We start from the raw sequence: 11243 nt of genomic DNA on the forward strand, positions 1-11243 counted from the left end.
CCCCCTCGCCGCCAAGCGGCCAATCGCACCGCCCGCCGCGCCCACGGCTCGCCCAACCGAGCGAAGGAGCCTATGGGGGAGCGCCGTGCCGCAGCGGCCCGCCCCCGCTTACCGCCGCCGGCCTATCGAGGAGCGCTGCGAGCGCGGAGCGCGCCTCCCGGCGTCGGGCGGCCAATCGGCCCGCGCCGCTGCCGCACCTCCCCTCTCGCTCCGCCCCGCGCGGAAGCACCGCCCCGCCTGTGCGGAGTGGCCCGCCTGGCGCTGCGGCCTGCCCTCGCCGCCGCCGGGGGTGGCAGGGCGCGCTGCCCCAGGCACCGGCAGGCGGCGCTGCGGCGGCCCGGCCGTTAACGGCCCGGGCGCGGGCGGGGCGCGGGCCGCGTCCCCACACGGGTGGCCACGGGGCGCCGCGCAGGCTTGTGACAGCGGGCGATCCCTGCGCGCGTGGCGGTCGAGCCGGGGCTCCGCGCCTGAAACACGGGCCGGGACCAGCGGCCGCGTCCCGGGCGATTGCCGGCCGGCTGGGTGAGCGCGCCCTGCGGGGGCTGCCTGCCCGGCCGGCCGGAGACTCGGCCCTTCTCTGCGGCCGCAGGCAGCCGGCGGGACGCCGCTGCGGGCCGGGCCCCCGGGGAGCGCCGGACTTGCCCTGCGCAGCCTCCCGGGGAGCCTGGAGGGGCTGCCGGTGGGGCCGGCTCGTTCGGACGTTGCCGTGGCACTGCTGTTGGTGCTTCGGAGCCCTTCCCTCCGCTCCTTTGTTTTTTCTTCTTCTGCGGGGGGATGTCACCAGTGCGCGTCGCACGGCGCTGCCCCGCGGGCTGTTGGCGCTGGGGTCCGCCGGGGCTCTGCCCGCCGCCGGCAGCGGGAGCGCGGCCGCCGTACAGCCGGCAGCGGGGGCAGCGGCCGAGTGCACCAGCTCCGTTACCCAGGAGCAGTGCTTAAAATAAGCGATACGTTGCAGTTCAATCACGGCACAACATTCCGGTACGTGAAGTGATCCCCTCTTTGAAATACAGTTACCAAGTGCAGTTACCGGCCTTAATCATTAACACGGCTCTCCATCCCTGAACTCCTTTGCTCAACCAAAACCGCTCGAACAGCAACAATCAGGAGATTTGCGAATACTCCGCTTCCTTCCCTTTCTGCCAACGGCCACCGGGCACCCCTTCCTCATCCCCCGCCGCCAGGGACCCCCCTGCAGGGGGTGTTGGGGAAAGCCTCCCGTCGGTATTTCACGCTCATTTGGTTATTACCTTTGCAAGGGGTCAGGCCTGTCTGCACAGGACTCGGGGACAGGATTTGCAAAGAAGCAGCTACCTGTCTTGAGATGAACAAGCAGGTGCAGAAGTGTTTGCAAGGAGGGGGTACAGAGCCGTGGGCACGGTCTCCAAAGGTCTCATTGTAAAAGTTCTCAAAAGGTAGCAAAGAAGAGTCCTTCAAAAAGACTGCGTGTGATCTTCATTTGAAGATTAATGTAGTAATTAGTAGTACTGGTAGCTCTGCAAGAACTTAAATCTGAAAAAAAGTGCTTGGTTTGTATGAAATAAATTAAACACTACTGAACATGAGGATTTTAAAACAAGTTAAAGCCTCCTAGGCCTTCTGTACTCATGACAAGATAGTCTGCAGTTCCTCATTCCTTCTTTCTCTGCTAACACCACCTTTCCTTCCCCTTATATGTTAAGCTACTATTAACTACAAGTACAGATCTGCCTCTTAAGTATTTCCGAGGCTGTTGCAAGTATACATTCCACTTTTATCTTCACTTCCCACTGCACCACCGTTTGCTCACTCATATCCCAAATTGCCATGGTATAAAAACAGATAAAAGATTCCAACTAAGAAATACTTTCTTCTTCTACCTCAGCATGAAGTGTTTTTTTCAAAGTTAGTCTAGTCCAAGTCTCAAGACAGCAACACTGAGCTTTGGGCTGATGGTGAGATTAGGAAATACTTTCCTATTAAGTATTAGAAATAGCAACAAATTTACTTAACTTGTGGAGATCTGGGAATTCCTTCTCTCCAATCATACTCAGAACTCCCCTTTTAACAAACGAGAAGATGTAGTTTATCATTGCAAAATTCTCATAAGCTGCAAGGCTATTTTTAGATCCTGTAGAGAAATTTCCAGACTGTTACATATAAATTCTGCCCCTCTGTTTATAATTGGAAGGGCAAAGGTAACACTGTGGGAAAAATAGTGCCTGTAACTTTTAAAAATAAGAATATTTCAAAATTAGGATGAAGTCTTCCTTATCCCCCAGTAGAAGTTAAATGTAATAAAGAACTGGTGAGTCACTACGGAGTTCATTCCCTTTGTTGGGTTTTTTTGGGTTTTTTTTTTTTAGGAAAAATGCAAAGCTCACTTATGTTTTTTAGTCTAAGCTTGCACAGACAAAATATGTCACCTACATGTTAGACATGCAATCAGTGCTGCTCTTGAACTCCTTCCAGAGCTGACTTTGACTTCAGAGCAAGTGGAACAGGGCCCTGAACTCATTATTTTAGATCAAGTCTTCTGTGGTGTTAGTGTAAATTAACTTTGTCAAATATAGGAACAAAGTCACAAGTCTCTTGTTTACCAATATAAATTTTTTGGTCCAGGTCAATGGTAATAGTTTAACAATTTTGTAAAACCCCATTTCATTTTTGTGTTTTTACTGTGAACAAGTACATAATTTTGGACAGAAAAGGCACTTTTAATTTTTTAAGCATCAGAACCCCCTTATTTTGAATATTGCACGTTTTCTACTTTTTCCCACAATTTGACTTAAAGCCAATGTTGTAATGTTTGCTGCAACGTCCATATTTCATTATTTTTCAGTGACAAATGTTACATGAAACAAATATTCTTCGTCAGCTGTGTTGCATCCATTACACAGTCCTTTTCATCCTGAACGAGATGATTTGCGTAACTAGCATATGATTATTTTTCATTAACTGCAAGGATTAGACACATAATTTTTCCATCTGATTGACAAGAAAAAATATAGCAATAAGCAAAAATACAGATCTGAAAGCTGCCCAGTGAAAAAGTGTTTAAAAGAAAACTTTGTCCTCCGTCCAAATAACAGCAGAAGTTACTCCCTTGATAATCTGTTATCTTCTTGCCTCATTTCTCTCCCCATCCTCAGAACTCCAGCTTGTTTCTTAGCCACATTTAAAAAATGAGGGGAAAAAAAACTAATTTAAAAAATTTGAAACTTTCCATTGGAAATAAAAGCTATTTTTAAGTGTCCATAAGAAATAAGTTTTGAAGAATATATATTCTTTACAAGATCTACAAGCTCTAGGTGCCTCAGATTTTTTAATTTTTCTTTTTTTTTTTTTTTTTTTTTCTGGTTCCTTCTGTAAAATCTGCTGTAGTAAATTGTACGGTTGTTTCCTGGAGAAGTTAGAAAGCCATGGGTTACTGAGAGCTGACCTCTTTTGCTACAGAGCCTCATAAAAAAACCAGTGCCATCCGCATATACCTGAGCTACCAGTAATGTGCGTCAGAAAGAGAGGAAGGAAAGGCAGAAAGGCAGAAGGAAAAGAAAGGAAAAGAAAGAAAAGGGAAGAAATTAAGAGAAAGAAAAAGGAAAGGGAGGGAGGGAGGGAAAAGAGAAGACAACAAGACAAGATGCATGCTCTGTAAGACATTTCTTGCTCCTGTGAACCTCCTTCAGCTTGTAGTTTTTGCATAAACTTGGCATCGAGTGTTGCAGAAGATGTGTGCTGGGCTCTTGTTTTAGGGTGAGGAGTTAGATCAGCACTTCTGAAGACAGGTTACTGCCCCCATTTAGTATGCATAGATGACATACATGGATAATTTGAAAAATCATGTTTTGTTTCAATTTACCCCAAAGGGTACTAAGTAAGCTTGGGCTTTACACAAGAGTAATTACAGGAGAGCTGAGGCTGCAAGAGACTGTCTAGTCCAAACCCCTGCTCAAAAAGGGGCCAAATAGAGCAGGTTGCTCATGGCCATGTTCCGTCAGGCTTTGAATATCTCCAAGGACAACAACTTCACAGCCTCTCTGGGCAACCTGCTGCCATGTTCGGCCACCCTCAGAGTAATAAAGTTCTTTTCTTACATTTAAGTAAAATTTTCTGTATTGCATTTTGTACCTGTTCCCTCATGTCCTTTTGCTGGACACCACTAAAACAGTATGGCTCCATCTCCTTTTGTTTTTATTTGTAACTTTATTTTGCAATTCCTGAGCATCAGGGATGCTCAGTGCCCTGATTAGACTTAAAGCATTTGCCAGACTACCTGGAGTGAAGTCAGCAGTGCTGCTCATAGTACAAGAAGATATGGGATGCTTGAGGCATTATAGCACCCTAGTTTGGGAGAACCCTTACGTCCATCTCTCAGATATGCTCAATATAATAACATCAGTAGATGACGGTCAGCTCTCAACACCATTAGCTACTCAATCAATAGTATGCTTTATCCTCTCATGTGTTTTTTGTTTTCCTAAGGGTAGTTTGCAGCTTCCAGAAACTGTCATTGTCATTGCTATACTAATCCAACTTTGTGTATAATACCCAGTTGCACGGTATTTATATCAAGAGCTGTTTCTCATTTCACACTACAGAACTAATTGTTCTGGCCCTTATCTCAGCTGCATCAAGTCAAAATTAGGTAACTCTTCTTTTAAACAAGAATTACTTGGTAAATACAAAAGTATGTTATATTTTAAGAAACGGAAGGTCACATGAAATAAGTTAATCTTTCACAAAGTAAAAAAGAACAAAAAGATCAATGCTTGTTTTCTAAATCTTGGGTTTTTTTCTTTTAGTCCTATTCCTGCCCCCTTCATCCTACATTAAAGCAAGAAAGAGGAAGAAATATGAAGTGTGAAACTTCTGAAATAAACAAGCTTTTCACAGCCATCATCTGCAGCCTTCTCTTTTGCCTCTAGTGGGGTCAACACACCTTTTTCCCGATTTGTTTCACCAGCCTTTCAGATTATCTGGTTTAGAGACTTCTGATATCCTATTCTTTTCTTCTCATTCTCACACAAGCTATTTCTCATGTTTGAGAAGAAACATTAGCCCTCCTCCCATTGTAAATTAACACCAATCACCAAAGTGATAATATTTGCATATTTAGTTAAAGATGTGGCATGAATAGCTTTTAAGATACCTTTGCTCTTGAATAAAGACCAGATAAAGAGACACTTACAGGAGAAAATCAGTAGTTTGTAATACAGGGTTCTCTTGTTAACGCCTGTTAAAGACTTATCTAAGACTAATGAGTAAGTTCTGCCAATTCAAGGTATCAGGTTTTCCTCATTATCTTCGTCTAGAATGGCTTATTAATCAATTAGAACAGAGGAGGTCATGAAGAAAAAAAAAACTCAGGAAGAAATCTAAACTAGGATTTACAATGCCATTAAAGTGATTCACTAAGAAAAATGTTAATTAGCTGTGCCATCCTATCCCAGAGCCCTTGCCCTGGCTCTTGGCAGCTCTGCAGTAAATACGGTTTTAACTTTACCTTTATGGTCCTTCATAATTTAGTCTCATCTCCAGCTGATCTAATATAGCTATGGCCGTGGCTGACCTTTATGGCCCACTAGCTTCTGCTACAAACGTTGTCCTCTCTCCTCAGATTGCTAATTAAACGTGAGGGAAATCCCTGATCCCAATTTGTGTATGGACTCCTACAAAACACGTTTAAAGGTTCCTAATGAGCATACGGTTCTGCTTGCTGACCACAGCTAGGAAGAAGTAATGAACTCTGTGTGTACCTCTTTTCTGTTTGTTTTTCTGGTACTTTTCAAAATTACTGTTTTCTTTGCTGCACCACATCCTACTTCATATTCCCCTCTTAAAAACAAACCAAGCAGCTAACAAAGCTACACCAATTAATCAGCTGTGATTTATAGCGCTCTCCTCCATTTGTCATCTGTTTGTGTCTTTGAGACTGAGCAGTGAGGAAGGATTTTGTCTCATCTGTTGTCTTGTGGAGGGAGGCAGGGTTTGCAGTGCTGCCAAACTAATTTCTAAGTCGTAGTCGCTGATTATCCCAGTCTCATTGAACAGCTTTTGTTGTAAGGACAAAATCATACATTTTGTTTTTCTTACTGTATGAAAGGATACATGAATTAGTGAGCCTAATCCTAGCTCCAGAAAGGTTTAACCCTTTAATTACGGGTGGGAAATACAAATAATTATTATTGAGAGGTAAAGCTGATGATCAAAAATGGAGGTTTTCTTCTCCATTCCTGATGTCATGGCTGAGGCTATGAAACTTCTCTTCCAAAAATCCCCAGCCTTTACAAAGCAGTCATATTAAACTTACCAACACAGAATGTCTGTGGACATCTGAATAGGCCCTATTTTGCAAATTCTAGACAACACAAGAAGCAGAAATTTCTGGGGAATAATGTATGTTGGTTGAGGCAGCGTGACATGTTTTCACACCTGCCAGCACAGGCGATGTATGTGAATGCCTGTCCCAACTGCTTATCCTGCACCCTGGGTCCAGGAAGCAAATGTGCTGCTCCCATTCCTGCCTGTTGCCTTACACCCAGCAGGACTCCTTAGCCCCCTCCTGCAGCTGCATGGGCTTGGGTTACAGACGCCAAACCGGACGCTGGAAAGTGCCGAGTTCTCAGCTTCTGTTGAAGTCACCAGGTACTGATAGATCCCACTAGCACTAAGGTAGAAGCACCCCTAGAGTAAATATTACATTTAAAAAGAAAAATAATCTCAGATTGAGATGAATAAAGCTAAATAATTATTAGTAAATAAGATGTATAAATTGTTACAGCCTCATTAAAGCCCAGGGGCAGCTTTTTTTTTTAAAAAAAAACACCCTAACTTAACTAGGTTTCTACAAGGCACTAGATATGATGACTCGATTTTCTCTGACCGTTTGCTAGAAGGTGAGTATAAAAACTCATACTCCTCAGGCATAAGCAAAGCTGATCAATACTTTTTCCAGTGTGCTTATATTAGAAGGATTAGTAACTCAAATCCATTGGAGGAAAGATTGTAATTTTACTTTGTGGTTTTATAGTCAAATCCTAGTCCATTTTGGAGGGATTGTGTGTGTTGCTGCAATATAAATACTGACTAAAATTATTTCTCCAAAGCAAAAACAGAGACTGTATGGTATAATCTTTGGAATTTAGCCGTTTGTTGTCAAAGTTGTTCTCCAGCTGTTCCCTGCAGTGGGAATTCTTCCTATACATATATCCACCCATACATACACATACACACAGCTAGCCTTTTTCAAGTGGCTTGTTTTTTTCCTCTACTCAAAGCTCAGTCTCTGACTTCAAGGGGCTGAATGAAGTACCCCTCTTCACTCCGCATCACTCCTGTTGTCAAAAGAGAGCCCAGCAGCACTGAAATGAGTCAGGTTTTAAGTGTATCAGGTTGAAACCCAAGTATTGGGGATTATATTTGGGAGAGCAGATCCGCTAGGGTTAGCTGTGGTCTAGAAAGCACTGCCATACGAGTGATGTACAGGGGTGTAGGGCTTTAGAGAAGAGGTGCATCAATGCTTAGAGGAGGATGAGAGAAATCCCAGTTTAGCCTGAATGCCCTTCTTCACAGAACCCACATTCTCTCGTAATCCTGATACTCTTTGCCAGAAGGGAACACCTCAGCTTCCTGCATTTGGATAAACGAGTACAAGTGTTGCTATTTTTTGCATGTAGCATTTTTGCTATGGATGGAAAGCCTAGTTAATATGCTCCATTCAGGTATTTGTGCTAGGGTGCTAGTACAACTGTTCCTGAAATGCCAAGACTGCAGGGGGTTAGCATAAGCTATTCGTGGGACTTATGGTACGTAACAGCAAATATGCCTCATGATAGAAAGAAATTGCAAGTCCTCTGAACAGTATGAAACACTCTGTGGAGTAAATTACTTCCCAGAAAGACTGTGATTCTTTGAAAAAAGCTAAGAAGCAGAGGAGTGAAAATGTAACACTAGAAAAAAAATATGTGGAAGAGGAAATTGTTTTCATTTGAATTCTGCAGAAGTAGCCTTTTACAATACCTTCTGTACTTGACCATAGTGGTGTCTTACAGCAGGCCTGCATTCGTTAAGTTTCCTAGCTAACGAGCAGATCAAAACACTTTATAATTCCTTAAGCACACATTTCTAAAGGAGGTGAGAACATGTGCGTGCTCCCGACCCACGCCCAGCACCTCGCCAGGTCAGCCCCCCCCTCAGGCGTGGTCCTTGTTGATTGCCATCACGTCCGTGCAGGGCATTGGACGTGCTGGCACGGATGAAACCGCGCAGCTGTGTGAGGAAGGCAGTGCGGGGGGAGGGAGCGCGGAGGGAGCGCGGAGTCACCCGCGGGGGCGCGGAGCCCGCGGCAAGGGCAGGCCCGCGGGGCGCTCCCTCCCGCCGCCCCGGCCGCCGCCCGGTTTTACCCCGGGACCCCGCGGCAGCACCGGCGGAGGGCTGCGGCGCCCCCGGTAAGCGTGGAGGAGCCGCCCGGGCGAGCCGCGGGGAGGCGGAGAGCGGTGCGGCTGCGGTGGCGGCGTGCCGCCGGCAGGGGGCGGCCTGCGCTGCGGGAGCGGGGCGCGCCGGCGGCTGAGCTGAGCTGCCCGCTCCGCGCCCCGCAGAAGGCGGGCGCCGCCGGGGGGCCAGGGGTCGGCTGCTGGGGCTCCTGCCGCCGAGCCGCCTTCCCCGCCTCCGCACGAGCGAGGGGCCGTGGGTACCCAGAGCCCGTGCGGTGCGCCCGGCCCCAGGAGGGCTGGCTCGCCCTGTTGTGAGCTACACCGCGCTCCGCAGCCCCCGGCAGGGCTGGCTGGGGGAGGCCGGGACGGGTGCGCCCCTCCGCACAGGGCTGGGATACCGGGAAAGCTGCCATCAAGTGAGGAGTGACGATAAACTTGGCTAAGAAGCGATCTGATCTTGTAGGGAGCTCTTAATTTCTTTGAACTTCACGTTTCATTTTGGGAGCTCCCAGGCAGGGGCACTGCGAACCACCCCACATCCAGCAGGATTCGCTGAATGCCGGGCAAACGCAGCCTTCGTGGTAGGTGATGTGACAGCACCACGTTGTAACCCAGGGCTGGGTTACACATAATATGGCCAAAAGTATCTAACGACTTACCACTAGCAAAAGGAAAATGCCTTTCTTCCCTGGGATGCTGTCACACCAGCTCCTCGGCACCTTTGCTTGGTCAATTCAACTCACAGCTCTGGCTCAGAGGTTACCTACTGGAAGGAGAAAGCCAGGATGAGCCAGGGAAGAGTCAGCGAAGGTAAGAGGGGAAGACAGAAAGTAGGGATTATTGGCAAATTGTTTCCCCTGAGCTAACTCTGGTGGGTATATGTGTTGATGACATGGCTCGTCTACAAATTATGCTGCCTAGGAAGATTTGGCTTTGTTCAATAAAGTACCTCATATTGTAAACCTTGTCACTACTTACATCAAGTCAGAGTATGACACCCAACTCAAAATTACTGCAAAACCTGTTCTAAACAAGCAAATACACAGCTATGTTTTTTTCAGGTAGTCAGAATAACTGTGAAGGAAGGTCCAAAAATTTATACAGGCAAAGAAGAAATCAGGTAAATACAAGTCTGTCATGGAACATGGAGCTCTTTGTTCAAAGGAGAAAACACCTTATTTGGAGATAAAATTACCAAAAAACTTTATTTTACTTCCAGAACATTGACTTCAACAAAGATTAGTCTCTGCAAAACAGAAGAAGAGGAGTTAAGGCCTGCACACCAGGGCAGAATTAAGATACCTCAAATACCAAGCCGGCTCTTCAGGCTGGCAATAGCCATTGGGAAATGTGCGCAGGTGTTCCTGCTGCATTCACTGCATCACTTGTTCTTCTAATAAGTGGAAGGAGGAAGCAGCTGGGTTGCATAGCAGAAATATGTTCATGCTGGGAAGCCAACTGGTGGAAAGGCACCTTTGGGTGGGGAAGTGTGAGTTTACCTGGCCTTGAGGAAGAGAGGACCAGTATGTCTTGTTTCAGAGCTGCATATTGAAGGTCATGTCCTCAGTGGAGCAAAGGATTTTTGTCTTTTTTTTTATCCTGGAAATTGCCAGCTGGGATGATGGAGGCGAGTGTGATGTGTACTTAAGACTATGTAAATGAGATATTTGGTGGTACCCTGCATAGAGTCAGCAACTGTGCTCCTCCTGTTGAGTGTGTTAAGAATTTCTCTCAGCTAGGCTCTCTGTAGTTAGAAATTCTGAACAAGTATAGGAAATTGCTGAAGAAAAGAAGCCTACAGCTGGGAAAACCTGACCATATGAAGCATGTTTGAATTGCCATAAAGTGTAGTGAGTCTGTGAATCTGTAGAGTTTGCAGTCATTATAGTATTCATTAAAAGGGCTGTTATTGCTGGATGACATTAAAATCCCCGTCTCTCCCTTTGTGAATGAAAGCCAGTTTGCACTTTACCAGGGTGCTATAAAACTAAGGACGCCAAATGGTCAGAACTTCTGCCGATTCTAGACGATGGTCTAAAGCTGGCGTTTCTTGTTTGTCTGGCACCCACAATTACTCTTTAAATTAGTATAATTTGTTTGGAGTATTATAGAAATATAAAGCGTGAAATTCTATCCTTAAAAAGAGATGCCAGTTCACTGGAGACAGAAAAGCTTTCTGTTCTTCTCATGTGGTCACGTTGAACCTATGGTAATAAGCCACATGAAGACAATGCCGGTGCCTGCAAAGGAGATACTTAACTCTCCATGTGTAACTTACTACATGCAATGGCATTAGCCTATTGGATTAACTATTGGGGATGAAGTCATATTTGTTTTCTTTACAACTATATGGACTGCCCCACTAATTTGCTTTTTTAGTCACCTTGAGCACTCCTGAGCAGGAAGTGACAGAAGGGTGTCATCACCTTCATGTTGTCTTTGGCTTCTCCACCGATACTGTCAACAAGGCAAAACATTTGAGCCACTTAAAGGTTTAGGCTGAGATACTGATGCATCTGCTCTCTGAACAATTCATTCCTTATGGAAACATGTAATAACCTTAACTTGGTTTAACAGTCCATTAACTAGGTTGGGCCCTGCAACTTTACGGGAGAACCAACCTTGTGCTGGGGCAAGGAGGAAGAAACCATTGTACTTAGAGAGAGCTGACCCATAAGAGCAAAGTGGGTAAACTCCTGCTCCTGCTTGGGGTAAAGCTGCTTACCTTTACACCATACTCCTTCCACTCAGCCTGCTTTGGACCTTTAAGCATTTAAGGGTTCACATTTACACCACTTCAGGGGAAAAAAAAAATATCAAAAAAGCCTCCTAAAA

The sequence above is a fragment of the Falco naumanni genome, chromosome 7, assembly GCF_017639655.2.
Source record: "Falco naumanni isolate bFalNau1 chromosome 7, bFalNau1.pat, whole genome shotgun sequence".
NCBI classification, from domain to species: domain Eukaryota; kingdom Metazoa; phylum Chordata; class Aves; order Falconiformes; family Falconidae; genus Falco; species Falco naumanni.